Below are 14,340 nucleotides of genomic sequence, written 5' to 3' on the forward strand. Positions count from 1 at the left end.
ACGATACTATTTTATTTGATAAAACCCCAATTGGGCTGCACAGGAAGCTAACTCTTTTCCATCAATATGCTGTAGATAATAACTGATGGGTGAATGGCCAGAAATCCAAGGTCATGATATTTACTACAAAAAAGCAGCCTAAAACATTTAACTGGAGGGTGGGAAATCATCCTTTGGAAAGAGTGCAATCACTGAGGTACCTGGGTTACAGTCTATCAAATAGTAACTCTAAGGAGGGCTGTAAATTGTTTCTTAAAGGGGAATTCCCACCATTGTGAACGAAGATGAAAATAATTAATTCACAACTGTGCCGCTTCTCTCTTAAGCCACTTGTTCAATATCACCTGCTCAAGGTGGAACCTACTCTTCACAGGGTATGTTGTGGAAAAAGACCCTGGGCTTGGCAAACTCTGAACAGATCTTGGATTCAGCGATTACCATCAATGACTTTAAATCACAAATGTCTGAAATCCTAAAACAAGTTGGCTCTTCTAGGGAAGAATTAACTTTTAACACATGTATGGTCAAAAAGAGATTTTTTAGGTATGACTGGGCACAGACAATGGATCTGTTGTCATCGTATACTCGTATGAGGAGTATGCAAAATTCATTAGAAAAAAGGAGAATACTATGAATTATTTATTCCTTTTTCCCTGCCTAAAAATTTTGACTGTTTACCTATGGGTTTGATTAAACCAATTTCCAACCTTGGAACGCAAAAGCAAATGGGACAGGACTCTTACTGACATGCATTTAGGTTTTGTAATGACTCTTGTACAGTTGAAACTTTAAAGCACTTTGTCTCTGACTGTTATGCATTCAGTGACTCAAGAGTACGGTTCCTGGGGTCAGCACAGCTGATGAGATGTTATGGACTAGGTTGATGTGGGGAAATGGACAAAGTCTGATCTTATCATCATATGCTTTCTTAAAAATGTTACTGGAAAAACTGGTGGACATTTAGAGAATGTTAAATGTTAGACTCTGTAATTAATTGCATTCACTAATTGTTCTGGCAATTAGTAAAGTACATTGTAGGGTCAGGAATTGAATCAGAATCTGACTTTTTGTTAGAATTGATCCTGTTATTGTACTGGTTTTTGTTCGCTTCTGTAAAAAAATGTTTATTACATGTATGATGTGAAAGGCTTATATTCTTTTGTTAGTATTGATCTTGTTATTGTATTCGTTTTTGTTCGCTTCTGTAATGTCTTCTTTTTATTATATCTATCATATGAAAGGTTTATATTCTTTTGTTTTATAAACTGTAGCACAATAAAAAAAATAAAAAAAATTATAACTGTAGGCCTGGTTAAAAAGCACTACAACTGACACATGTGCAGGGTGAACCAGAGTGCTATCTTTTGAAAATGTAATTGTAAGGTAGAAGTGTGGCCTTTATTAAGTATGAGCTAGATCGGCGATGATGTGCCCTATCATTTGAAAATAAAATTTTAACTTTAGCATTGTCACTATTGTGAAAAAGACAGTGGGCCTCATTACAACTCTGGTGGTAATCCTGCCGGTGCAACCAGCAGGTTGCCGCCGGATGCATAAAGAATTACCGGCGCCTGACTTCCGGGTGCCACCGGGCTATTCTAAATCCGGCGGCCGGGAAGTCAGGCAGTGGTAATTTCGTTAATCCCCATTACCATAGAGTCCTATAGGACTCTATGGGATTGGAGACACGGAAGCATCAGCACCGTTGTTAACAGTGCCGGTGCTTCCGTGACGGCTTTGCCTGACATGATCGCTGTGCCCGGCAGGGTCAGACCTGTTGGGCACAGCGGCCCCGGCAGGCAAACCTGTAGTTTGCCGGTCTTGAATCAGGGGTGCCGGTGAGCTTACCGGCACCCTTATTTCCAGACCGGCAGACCTGTTATTAAGCCCAGTGTGAGTTTATAGTTTGGCAGGCTGGGCCTATTCACACACTTGATGATGTTTGTGACATTTTTGTGCTTGGTTGTTATAGGGGTTTAAGATGTTGACATTGAAAAATGCTGATGCTTATTGTGTAAAAGGTGTTTTATTCTGATTGTATTTTTTTCAGTTTTTTGTAGAAATGTCTGCCAGCAACTTTTTGATACAGCAGGTTGCTTCTGGAAAAACAGCCTTCGGAGGTGGATGTTTTGAGGGCCCGAGAATGGTGTTTTGGGGACCGACAAACCATCATGGTCTCTGTGCTGTTCCAGCACTGTGTGTGGCATGCAGACCCTTGCTGGTTCTCAGCAGCCTTCAAGACACAAAGGCCTGGTTTTGCCAATGCCAATGGAGGACGGTTTTTGGGCTAGTTTATGGAGCCCCAGCAACAAGTGTCATTGAAATGCCTCAAGAAAAAAACAGGGTTTTTGGACCTTGTCACTGTCTGCAAGCAGAAGGTATAGAGGGAGTTATGGCGCCCATTGATTGATCATCGCCAGGGGTTATACAGCAGAGGAGCTGCTGCTAACAAGATATCAATCACGGAATGCTACAGATAGTGGTTCTGATCTCAAGAACCGGCACTACAGAATGTGAAACATTGTTTTGAGGGCCCAAGAATGGGGCATCTTTGTTGTTGATCACAAGGGCTGCTGGATTGCCTGGGGGCCCCGATGCTTGGAGATGATCTTTTTTTCTTATTCATCAAGGGCATATGGAATACCTGTAGGAGCCTCGACGAGTGGAGTTGTTATTGTTTGATTCATCAGTGGGCTGAGGAATGCCTGGGGGACCCTGACGTGTGGAGTTGTTCTTTCAATTTATCAACAGTCCTCGAGAACAGGTGTCATTAGTGTCTGACAAACGGCAACCCATTGTTTTTTTACAGAGATGATGGGATGGGTTGCTACATGCTGAATGATTTATTATAACTTCTAAAGATATGTTTTGTGTGATATACAGTGCATGGGTTTTATACAGTTTTAAGGGGTCTCGTGTATCATGTTTTTTATTTGCAGCTTCTATGTGAGGTAGGGAAGGCCATGCATTTTATTTGTAGGTTTGTTACATATTGCTTAAACGCCAGATACAACAATGTTTGTTTTATCAACTCCTAGAATACTGAAAGGCTAACCACCTGCTGTGATTTAACCTCACCAGAGAAGCTTGCACTTAGATATCTGTACCTGGTTTATTAATGCTCAAGTATTTGTCATTATGGATACCGTCATTATGGATACCAGGCTACAACATCCTCTGTGTGTATGCTAGCTGGTTCTTCCAGCTGCGGCAAGAGTTATCTTGTCCAAAAACGTTTAGATAACACCCACACCATGATATCACATGTCCCCAATAATATTATCAGATTCTACAGTTGCTGGCAACGTCTTTACAACAGCTTGCAACATCAGTTGAAACATCTGTGGTTTGTAGAAGGTATGCCTGCAGTCTCAATGACAATCATTTGTTGCTGCAGAGTGTGGTGAATATGATTATTGTGGATGATTTGATGACTGAGGGGGGTCAGAACGCCGAATTAGAAAAAGCCTTAACTCAATATTCAATGGTCTCTAGGGATCCGGCTGGCACCCAAATGTTGATTTTTGTCAGGTCACCCCAGCCATTTAACCAGATAGTGTTTCTTGGCACCACAACAGGGACGTCATTTCAACAAAATGCCAGGGGTAGCGGAAGTGACATCACACAACCTTTGACCCCGGATGACATCACAGGAAGTGATGTTATTTGACCCCACCCCGAAGTGATATCGCGGGAAGTGATGGAACACGACCTTTCACCTGTTGACAAAATAGGAAGTGGCATCACAAAGCATTGTACACTATGAAAAGTATGGTTACGATATCACTATAATGTGATGTACATTTCATACAAGAATGGATCGCCATATGTATCGTTAAGATCAGTGTGTATAGGCCCATATTACCAAATTACTGTGAATGCAAGCAGACGTCCATGACCAAATGATAATAATGTGTTATTATATAGCACTTACGCATACGCGCTTTATATAGAAAAAATATACACCCAATAACACCCAACCTGGGTTGGTAGTCATTTATCAACCTCAGAAGGATGAAAGGCTGAGTTGAGGCATTTAAGAACAGACTAAATCAGTGACTCACCCCCTGAAGTGTGCCTGAAATAAACCGTTAATGAGTTTAGCAATTATTGTATAGAATCCCAGAAGGACACATTATTTGGTATTCCTATTCTTTCTTATTTAGGGTCAGAGCTGAAAGTGTTAGACTTGTGGCACTCCTGTTCTTATTTTTCTTCTTTTTTTAAGGGGCATGAACAAGAAATCAAGCCACTTCAGGAGTATAGAGCCACATGGTGCTGGCCACAGCCCAGGAGCTTGCATTACAAAAAGAAAAAAAGAAAAACAGAAATATATATATTTTTTTAGAGGTTGCAAGAGAGACCACAGAGGTCGCAAGGGAGACCTCAGAGGTCGCAGTTGCGACCTCTGGTGACCCCTAAATGATGTCCCTGCACCACAACCTGTACTCTTTATTACTTTTTAGACTGTATAAACTCACTGCTGGTCTTAACTGACTTTCTGAATCTCCTCCCTATACAAAACACCTTGAACAGCCTCCCCTGAACAATCAATTAAACTGTATATATAAAGACCCTCACAATTATCCACTTCATCTATAATACAGATCTTGTAGCTGTATTTCTGCTCATACCAATTTGGAAAGACAACCTTGTGTTTTGAGATCTGCACATGATCCCCCTTTTTAAGGGGCGTACGTTTTGTCTTTTTTAAAAGTCTTTCACCATAGACTTTTTTCCATACCTCCAAAGAATTTAGAGGCGTTACACCAGCTTGGGTGGTTTTAATGGATCTATGATGCATGTTGTTATACATTTATAAATGCGGGTAGCACCTCATATATCTATGGATGTTTTCAGCCATACAAAATTGCCAGAGTTGTGTTTTAAAGGCATGTATACAATGTTTTACAATAGAGGCTTTAACTTCGGAGTGTGTTTCAAAGTGATGGACCCTGTGTTGCTTTAGAAGATTACACATCGGCTTATTTAAAAACTCCTTACCAGCGTCCATCTGTAGTTTAACAGGGACTCTTCCTTTGTTGAATATGCACTTAAAAGCCATTGCCAGGCTGTGGCCATTCTTGTTCTTTAAAGCCTCAACATAAGCGTAGTTTGATGAAACATCGATGACTACTAGAATATAGTGAAAACCATTGTTATCTTCACAAAATTGTCTCACACCCATAATATCTGCTTGCCATTGTTAATCGATGTCACACTACAGTCATTTGTCATTTAAAATGTTTTTGGGCTGGCTTCTGTAGCATGTAAGCCTCCTCCCCTGCAAGCCACGTCTTGACGGCTCCCCATGACACCTTCTCACCATCGCTTTGCAGTTTACGGCACAGGCTGTCAAGCCTTCCATAACTACAGGCACCTCCTTCATCATAATATACTTTCGACAGCTTCAGGCCAGGCATGTTTGCCCCATAACAGCTCAACATAAAGACACAATCAGTTTTTATAAACAACAGATTTTTATTCACATTTAAAATGGCAATTTCTATTCAAAATATATTCACATTAACATACTAAAGCAATCTACCCTGCATACATGCGAATACTGCACAAACACATTGCACACCACCGCTTCGATAAGCATGTTACACTTCAGAAGGCGCTCAATTGTATATACTTTATCCTTGCCCATTTGGGAACCTTTTTTTTCAATAATGTTTCTAACACCCATCGGACACATGCGTCTAAACTGCTTCATTTTTAAAAGAGGATTATTTGCTGGTTCTATAGCCCATAATGTTTTAGATATGCATCGTTCATTTCCTGCACGGGTGCTTATCTGTGACAGCACATGCGTCAAGCACAGCAAATATGCTAAACATTTAGGGCTCAACATGAAACATATTTTACGTAGCAAATTATCTGTGTAAGCTTTTTCCAAACATTCGTGAGCATCCTGCATGGGATCATTAATTTTATGTCTGTAACACCATCTGTAAAAGTATTGTTTTAAACATGCCTCAGTCACTATGGTCATTATCCCCTGGTTGGCACGAATATCAGTATGAAGAGGAGATATTGTGACCATATAGGTCTCCATTAGCATAATACACACCTTACAAAGACTGTTATTCCCTGTGCCTTCAATTTGTTTTGAACAACAAGCACAATAAATAATAGCAGTGACTTTAAGGCTATCGGTCTCCATCAGCGAAAGACAGGCCTTACACATCCTACTTTCATAATTACCATGGGTTTTCAAGTTGGTTTGAACAGCAGGCACAATAAATATTGATAGTCTCTGCTGCAACCTGCTTCTCCTCACTTCCGCATACATGACCCTGTTTTTCATCAAGGCTCAGGAGGCGAAGCAGTCTCAAGCGTCATTGCTGCAACCACCTGCAGAATCATAGATTCACAGTCCTTGGGTCCATTCTGAGCCTGCCGGTCCGGAAACAACTGTGCCAGTAAGCTTACCAGCACTGCAGTTTCCGGACCTGCATATTACAGGTCTGCATACCGGAGCCGCTGTGCCCGACAGGTCGGACCCTGCCGGGCACAGTGGTCCTGGTATGCAGACCGTCACGGAAGCACTGGCACCATTAAGAACAGTGCCATTGCTTCTATGTTCCCCATTCCCATAGCGTCCTACGGGACTCTATGGGAATGGGGAATTACAATTTACTGGTGCCCGACTTTCCGGACCACTGGGGTTGTAATCCTCCGGTGTTAACGGGAAGTCAGGAGCCGGTAAATATTTATGGGTCCGGTGGCAACACGCTGGTACCGGCACGGTTACTGTGGACCCGTAATGAGGCCCCTTGTCTTCACAGCTTGCACTGGTCATGGATGGTTGCTCCAAAACCACATTATCATTGTCCCAAAACTCTTTGGGCTCATAGACAGCCATCAAATCCTGAGCATCCTCCATCCCATCATAAACCATAAAATCTATGGGGCTTCCTGTGGTTGTTTTCCCCTCATCATAACTGTAGCTGTTCATAATAGCAGTTTTTTAATAGCCCCTGGAAAGCTCTGAAAAACGTTTTTTTTTTCAACCCACTGCAAAAGCTATATATCCGGGTAGTAAAGCCTGCCACAATGCAATCACAGCCTTAAGCCGGTCCTTTCAATCAGAATATTTATCAAACATGTTTGACATTCTTAAAATAAATCCAATGTATATAACATTTATCAGTGGTCATATCAAATGCACGCCAACTTTACATAAAACTAATATAAAGTTTATTTCAACATTATTCAAAGTCCTATCAAATGAAGGCCAACTTTATATAAAAATAATTTGAAACATACATAACGTTTATAAAAAATTATTAAAGTTCTTATCAAATGTATGACAACTTTATGTATTAATAATATACAATTATTAAAATGTTATAAAATTTATATCAAATACTTTTAAAATCTTTTCAATATGAAATGCATACCCGCTTATCAGCGCCTTAAAGGCCAAACCTACTTCTGTGCCATCCATGCATCACCACGACAAACCCTAACATTCAAAAGCTCTCTCTTCACAACTCACTTCGCCCTCTACCAGGCAGCAGTGCACACGTGTGCTCCCATCTTTATATACATGTTATATTCACTTAATATCATTTTTATATAAGATTTATATTCACTTTTTTATCCTTTTTGATATAAAACTAGAAAAACACTTTATATAAAGAAATATATAATTGATATAAAATAGATATCATCTTTGATATCATTTTTATATTAAATTCATATCAAGTTTATATCAGTCCCATTTCAAAAGGGGACGAGACTAAGAACACACATTGGGTGTTCCCACCTGTTAAAATGTTGAGTACTGCTGAACTGTCGAAATTCTTGAAATGTTGCCTAAAGTGCTGGAGATCATGTCAGTATTGTCAGTGGCATTGACACTATGTGCCACGAGAGGCAAGGCCCACCAACTTTTCCAGAGGGCTCAATATGCCACGTGGCAGGCAGATGAGATTGAAGGGAGCAGCTTTTACTATTCAAAGGTTGCAGGAAAACCAAGATACTCGCATGTGTCAAACAATTAAAAATTAAAGCAAGCAGCGGCTGTTCTGGATTGTGTGCAAGTCTAAAAGTAGTGACAGGGTTGTATGTTATTTTTTTGACAGGAATTCTGCCGAAGTACTTTACTTCGCCGGAATGGTGCAGAAAAAAAAATCACAGTTTTTTGTGGGGGGTGGGAGGGTTCTCCCCAACCCCACTGTAGTTTACTGACAGCTGAAGTTGTGCCCCGTCAGGTATGAGTAGGAATACATGTCACAGCGTGCACAGAAAACAGCAGAAAGCACAGATGGAAAATAGCCCCATCGTTCCTGGGGTTCTGTCTGCTTCCCTAGTTCATTCTTTAGATAACATGTTTCCTATTCCTATGACCCCCGTGGATGGAAATGAAGCATGGACAAAGGATTAAACACACATCTTGTTGGGCAGTATATGCCATATGGTAGATTTTCAATAAACAATGTGCAAGTGCACAGTGGGAATGAGCATCCAGATGATACGCTCTTCCACACATGGACTGGCACCGGGATCCTCTGGAAAAAGACACTGCCACTAAAAACCAACACAAAAACATTCAAGTCATAACTATGAATCTTCGTAGTAGGTGGCGCCAACTGGGCATCTGCTGAAGGGACTTTTGAAACACCTTTATCTGGAGATTTACAAATGCCATGCACGTTATGTATCATATCAAGATACTCACGTGTGTCAAACAATGAATGCAAGCAGGGGCTATTCTGGATTGTGTGCAAGTGCGAAAAAAGTGCAGTCAGAGGGTAGTTTGCCTAGAGCTCAAGTTGTTCTCTGTCAGGTATGAAGCAATAAGTCACTTGCATTTTAGTAAATTGACATCCATAGTGAGCTCTTGGCATCAGTGGTTTCTCTGAGCTTTTAACAAGTTCCAGGTCAGGCAAATGTAACAGTTCCTTTCAGGGACGTCATTTGAGGGCTACCAGGGGTCAGAACTGCGACCCCTGTGGTCTCCCTTGCTACCCCTGTGTTCTCACTAGCAACCGCAAAAAAAAACAAAATCAAACAAACAGATTTCTTTTTGTAATGTTAGCTCCTGGGCTGTGGCCAGCGCCATGGCTGTTTTTTTCTAGAGTGGCTGGATTTCTTGTTCAGATTTCTTAAAAATACAAGGGGTTCCACAAGTGTAACACTTTGAGCAGTGACCTTAAATAGGAAATAATAGGAATAACAAATAATTGTCTTTCTGGAATTCTATACAATAATTGCTAGACTCAGAGGTTCATTTCAGGCAGACTTCAGGAGGTGAGTCTGTTCTTAAACACATCAACTCAGCCATTCATCCTTCTGAAGTCGATAAATGAGTACCAACACAGGTTGGGTGATATTGTATGTATATTTGTTCTATTTAAAGCACTGAAGCGTAGGTGCTATATAATAACACATCATTATCATTTGGCCTTGGATGTCTTCTTGCATTCACAACAATTTGGTAATATGGGCCTATGCATACTAATACTAACAATACATATAGTGATCTATACTTGTATGAAATGGTTTAGGAAATATTTCTCCTTAATGCACCATTCCTTCTGTATTTATGGTACTCCCAAGCTTTTTGCTTTTATTTTTCAATCTGACCTGCACTTTTTACAGTGCAGTGAAAGTTTCCTTCGCTGCACTGTCTTGTGCTCATACATCATGGGGAAACTGACGTGTCGTTCATGCTATCAGTGCTGGGAAACCTTGTTTCCCTTAGTCGTGTTACTGTGTTACTAATTTTGGTTACTTTTGTATCACTTGTAACTTTTTATCATTGTACCTTTCAGTTTACACTGCAATACAATGGGGTACATTTTTGTTTTGCCCTAGACTAGGGGCCTTATTATAAGTCAGGCGGTAAGGGGTTAAAGGCGGCGGTAAAATCAACCCTGTACCGCCTGATTACGAGGTCCCCTCGCGGGACCCGCTCTGTACGTCTGGTTTTACCAGACGTAGAGAGCGGGTCCCACGAGGGGAAGAGGGAGCAAACAACAGGCTGCTCGTAATCGGCCCATTGTTTGCTCCCTCTCCCATTCAGCCCTATGGGGGCTGAAATGGGAATGGGGAAGGTTCAGGCCCAGGTTCCTGAAGGGAGGAATTACCGGGCCCTCCAAACTCGGAATGGCCTGGTAATTCCCCATTCTGGGGACCCGGACCCGATTTTGGTGGCAGCCATGCCGGCAATGGCGGCATGGCTACCGCCAAAGTCGTACTGACGGCCTAACACTCAGAGGATTGTTGGTTACTCTAGGTGTGCTAAAAGGATAAGCTGGTGGCAGCAGTGACTTTTTCCCACTTTTTGGGAATGTTCGTTTTAGCCTGATAACAAACTTCTGCTGCTGTCCAGGAGGAGCCCTGTATTGCTTGTGATCTTTAGCAGTCCTGCAAAGAAGCTGTGACCCTTGGAGTGGAGGGACCATCCCTTCCTGATGCCTGCTCAGTACCCTGCCAAAGGATGCCTTCGGAAGTGCCCTGGTACCATCCTGTGGCTGACCAGTTTTGTTTATGAGCTACCATGCTGCCGGTATCACCGTAATGAGTTTCGGCCTGAATCTCGGGGATCCTTAGCTGGCCCTACGAGGCTAACCTCTGCGTAATTCTGCCATCCTAGCATCGAGGGGCCCCGAGATAGGAGGGAAAGTCCAACCACGGCTGCTGAGTCCTTTTGCGTCACCGTGCTGCACAGACCACCATCCAAAATCACTTACCTGACCCGAGTCCAGTCCTGAGATGGTTCCTGCATTGAGTTTACCTGCATTGTTCAATCGAGAGTCCTTGAAACAGTGAAAGACAACAACCGGAGATCAGCTCGAACCTGCAACCCTTGTGAATCGAGGACTGCAACTTTCCATGGGAAAAGCATCCTTGTACCCTCTTCCTTTGTCCTGCACGTTTGGGGAAGAATCAGAGTACGGGGTGTAAGTTACAGAGCTTCTAACCCACCCCAAATACTCCCATTATAAGTCAATGGGCTTATAATAAACCCGGATTCTAACATTATTGGCTTTGCCATTGCTTGCTTGCGCAAGACATCTGACTGTTGGGGCTACTTTTGGATATTAGTATAACTTGTATCCTAACCCTAAGAAGCCTTCACTGAACCCCATAGACCAAACCTGCATTTTCTCCTCCTTCTTAACCTCTGTGGAACCTTTACCTGAACTTTTGGGCAACAGGCCCCAGACAATTTAGGGCTCGACAATTTTGGTTAGGGATCATCTGTGTGGACATTGTGTGCATAATATTATTCTAACCTTTCCTTTGCAGGATTTTCTGATATGATATGATATGATATATTATTTATAGCGTGCCTATACACAAGTGTTTCAAGGTGCGACGAGGCAAACGGGGGGACAAGGGAGGACAAGACAACGATCTTACTGGGCCAAGTGACATTGTGATTGTGCAAGTGTGGGGGAGAAGGAAGGGGAAAAGTGCCTGGGGAAGCCGAGGAGGAGGAGTGCGAGACATAGGATCAAGACATAGAGAAGAGTGCGGCCAACAGGTGGCAGTGCAGGGATTAAGTGCAGCCAGCACATGTTTAATAAGTGCAAGTAGGGGGACTGTAGGGAAGCAGATGCAGCCCCACGTGCAGGTTTGCAACCAGGCAGTGCAAGTGTGCAACTGGGAGGGCAGGGACCTGGGTCCGTGGTTCAGATGGTAGCCAGGTAACCAGTGCATTATCAAACAGGAGATCAGCCCGGAAGAGGAAGAAAGAAGGCAGGCGCAAAGAGAAAAGTCTTGAGCTGCTTTCAGAACCCAACATGGTTCTGCTCAAGTTTCAGAGAAGCAGGGAGGCTGTTCCAGAGGGAGGTGCCGGCCGAAGAGTGAGATCTTCCCCCAACTCGTTGCTTAGAAAAGTGACGGACCATCAGGAAGTTGGAGGTGGAAGAGCGAAGAGCTCGAGAAGGAAGATACTTTTGAAGAGAAAGCTGGAGGTATTTTGCTCCCAGGCCCCAGACGGCCTTGTGGACAATGCAAAGGGTCTTGAATTTGATCCTTGCAGCCACAGGGAGCCAATGGAGAGATTTCAGTGCTGGAGAGATACGATCCGTGGGCATGAGGCTAAGGACAAGTCTTGCAAGTCCTGTTCTGGATGAGTTGCAGAGGATGGAATGTAGAGAAGGGTAAATCTAAAAAGAGGCTGTTAAAGTAGTCAATCCTAGAGGGAACCAGAGCTCTGGAGACAGTGAGCTTTGGGGGGGAAGGAGAGGAAAGGAAGAATACCTCTGAGGAGGTGCAGTTGCTAGTTTGTCTTCTTCGAGATGTTGGAAATGTGAGGGGAGCAGGAGAGTGTGGAGTCGAAGATAACCCTGAGGTTCTTAGCCTCCCGGATGAGAGCAGGAAGAGGGCCAAGGTAGGCCGGCCAGAGCGTGGTGGGAAAGGGGGGTGCAGGTGTGCTAATGAGGAGGATCTCTGTCTTACTGGCATTCAGGCAGAGATCATTGGTGGCACACCGCTCCTGGATTGCAGACAGACAGTCAAGGATGAGATAAGAAGAAGAGGTGGAAGAGGGGAGCCTGAAGGCGAGCTGGGTGTCATCCGCATAGCACTGGAAATTGGGGCAGAGAGCAGCAATGCAGAACAACCAGGGAGAAAGGTTAGACCCATAGGGAACACCACAGGTGGAGAGAGAGATAGAGGAGAGAAAGGATCCAAGTTGGACCTGGGAGGGTCGGTCAGAGAGGAAAGAAGTCAGCCAGGCCAGAGCCTGATCAGTGATACCCATATTATCTCAGAGCCGGTTGAACTGGATAGCAAGGTTACGGTGTCAAAGGCAGAAGAGTGATCCAGTAGAATGAGAACAGAGGGGAGGTTAGAATCAAGGTTGGAGAGCAGGTCTTCACGGATGTTCAGGAGAGCAGTTTCCGTGCTTCTGGCTGCCCTGAAGCCAGAGTGATGGTCATGGAGACAACCAACAGATTCAGTGTGAAGATTAAGCTGGGAGATGGACAGCTTTTCCAGGAGTTTGCCCAGGAAAGGAGTGATAGAGATCGGGCGATAATTAGCCGGAAGGGAGGGGTCGGCTAAGTTCTTGAGGAGAGGGTGCACAAGAGAGTGCTTGAGAGGGGATGTGTATTATGCCCTATAACAAAGTGAATGTATATATGTATTAATTTAATAGTCTTGTGTGATAACTCTACTTGATAGTAGTCATTTTTCATAGTGTGTTTTGGCCATATATAAATAACTGTATTTGTATACATCCTATCTAAGTGTAATATGTGATTCCCATTGTGTGACCTCATTGTGGACCCCTTACAAGTTCACCAGATCTGAAGAACTTAGCCTAGACCACCTGTCACTACTACTAAAACTTGTTTGGCTACAGCTTCCGATAGTTGTCCCTGTCACAATATAGATTGGCCTTCTATACATCTGTCCATCAGACCACAGTATAGAAAATCAGTCCTAACAAAATGTACATCACATTATAGTGATATTGTAACCATATTTTTCATAACATACTTAGGAACAATGTTATGTGATGCCCTTTCCTGCTTTGTCAAGGGATGAAAGATTGTGTTCCATCTATTCCCGTGATGTCACTTTGGGGTGGGAGTCCAATGTCATAACTTCCTGTGATGTCATCAGGAGTCAAGGGCTGTGTGATGCCAATTCTGCTACCCCTGGCATTTTGGTGAAATGACATCCCTGGATCCAGTTGTGTTTTCTCTTGCACTTGTGAAGGGTAAACATCAAAACTACAAGCCGCAGAACACAAAGACAAATCAAGAGTGGAGGAATAGACTGCTGCCATCTGCCACTGGTCTAGTTGAGAAAGTTGCTTCCTTGGACCCAGTACTGCAAACTCTCAAAGTAACTGCTCCAGTGGTTTCTCGCCGTGTTCTGGCAAGCACTTCTCGAGCAATCCCAACATTCAGACTTGCCACGAGATATCCCAGAGCACTCTTCAGCCATGCAACTGCTAACAGGAGCTGTGGACAGAGAGACCAGACAAAGTTAAAAGGTTTGGGCTCCAGTATTGATCTGAATCCATATTATATTGTGTGAAGATGAGATACGGGCGTTAATAGGATGGGAAAGAACATAACGTGGGCTTTTACCCTGGAATTTGCTAAATATCCGCATTTTCAGTAAAGAATAAAAACATTATTCACGGTGAGCATTCTACTAACAAGAAGAAACAAAAGCAAATTCCAATTTCGAGGAAACAGCCAATATCCAAAGCTGCCTTGTGGTTTTACACATCCCTGTATTTCCAAGAAAAGGGGATGTGGGTATTAGTCAGACACATGTGCACTTTTTAATTCCTGCCAGAACACAAGCAATTCATACGAAATACAACATCTTGGCAAGGTAGAGGGTGTGGAAGAC

The sequence above is a fragment of the Ambystoma mexicanum genome, chromosome 8 (genome assembly GCF_040938575.1).
Source record: "Ambystoma mexicanum isolate Mex_15411 chromosome 8, UKY_AmexF1_1, whole genome shotgun sequence".
Classification (NCBI taxonomy): Eukaryota; Metazoa; Chordata; class Amphibia; order Caudata; family Ambystomatidae; genus Ambystoma; species Ambystoma mexicanum.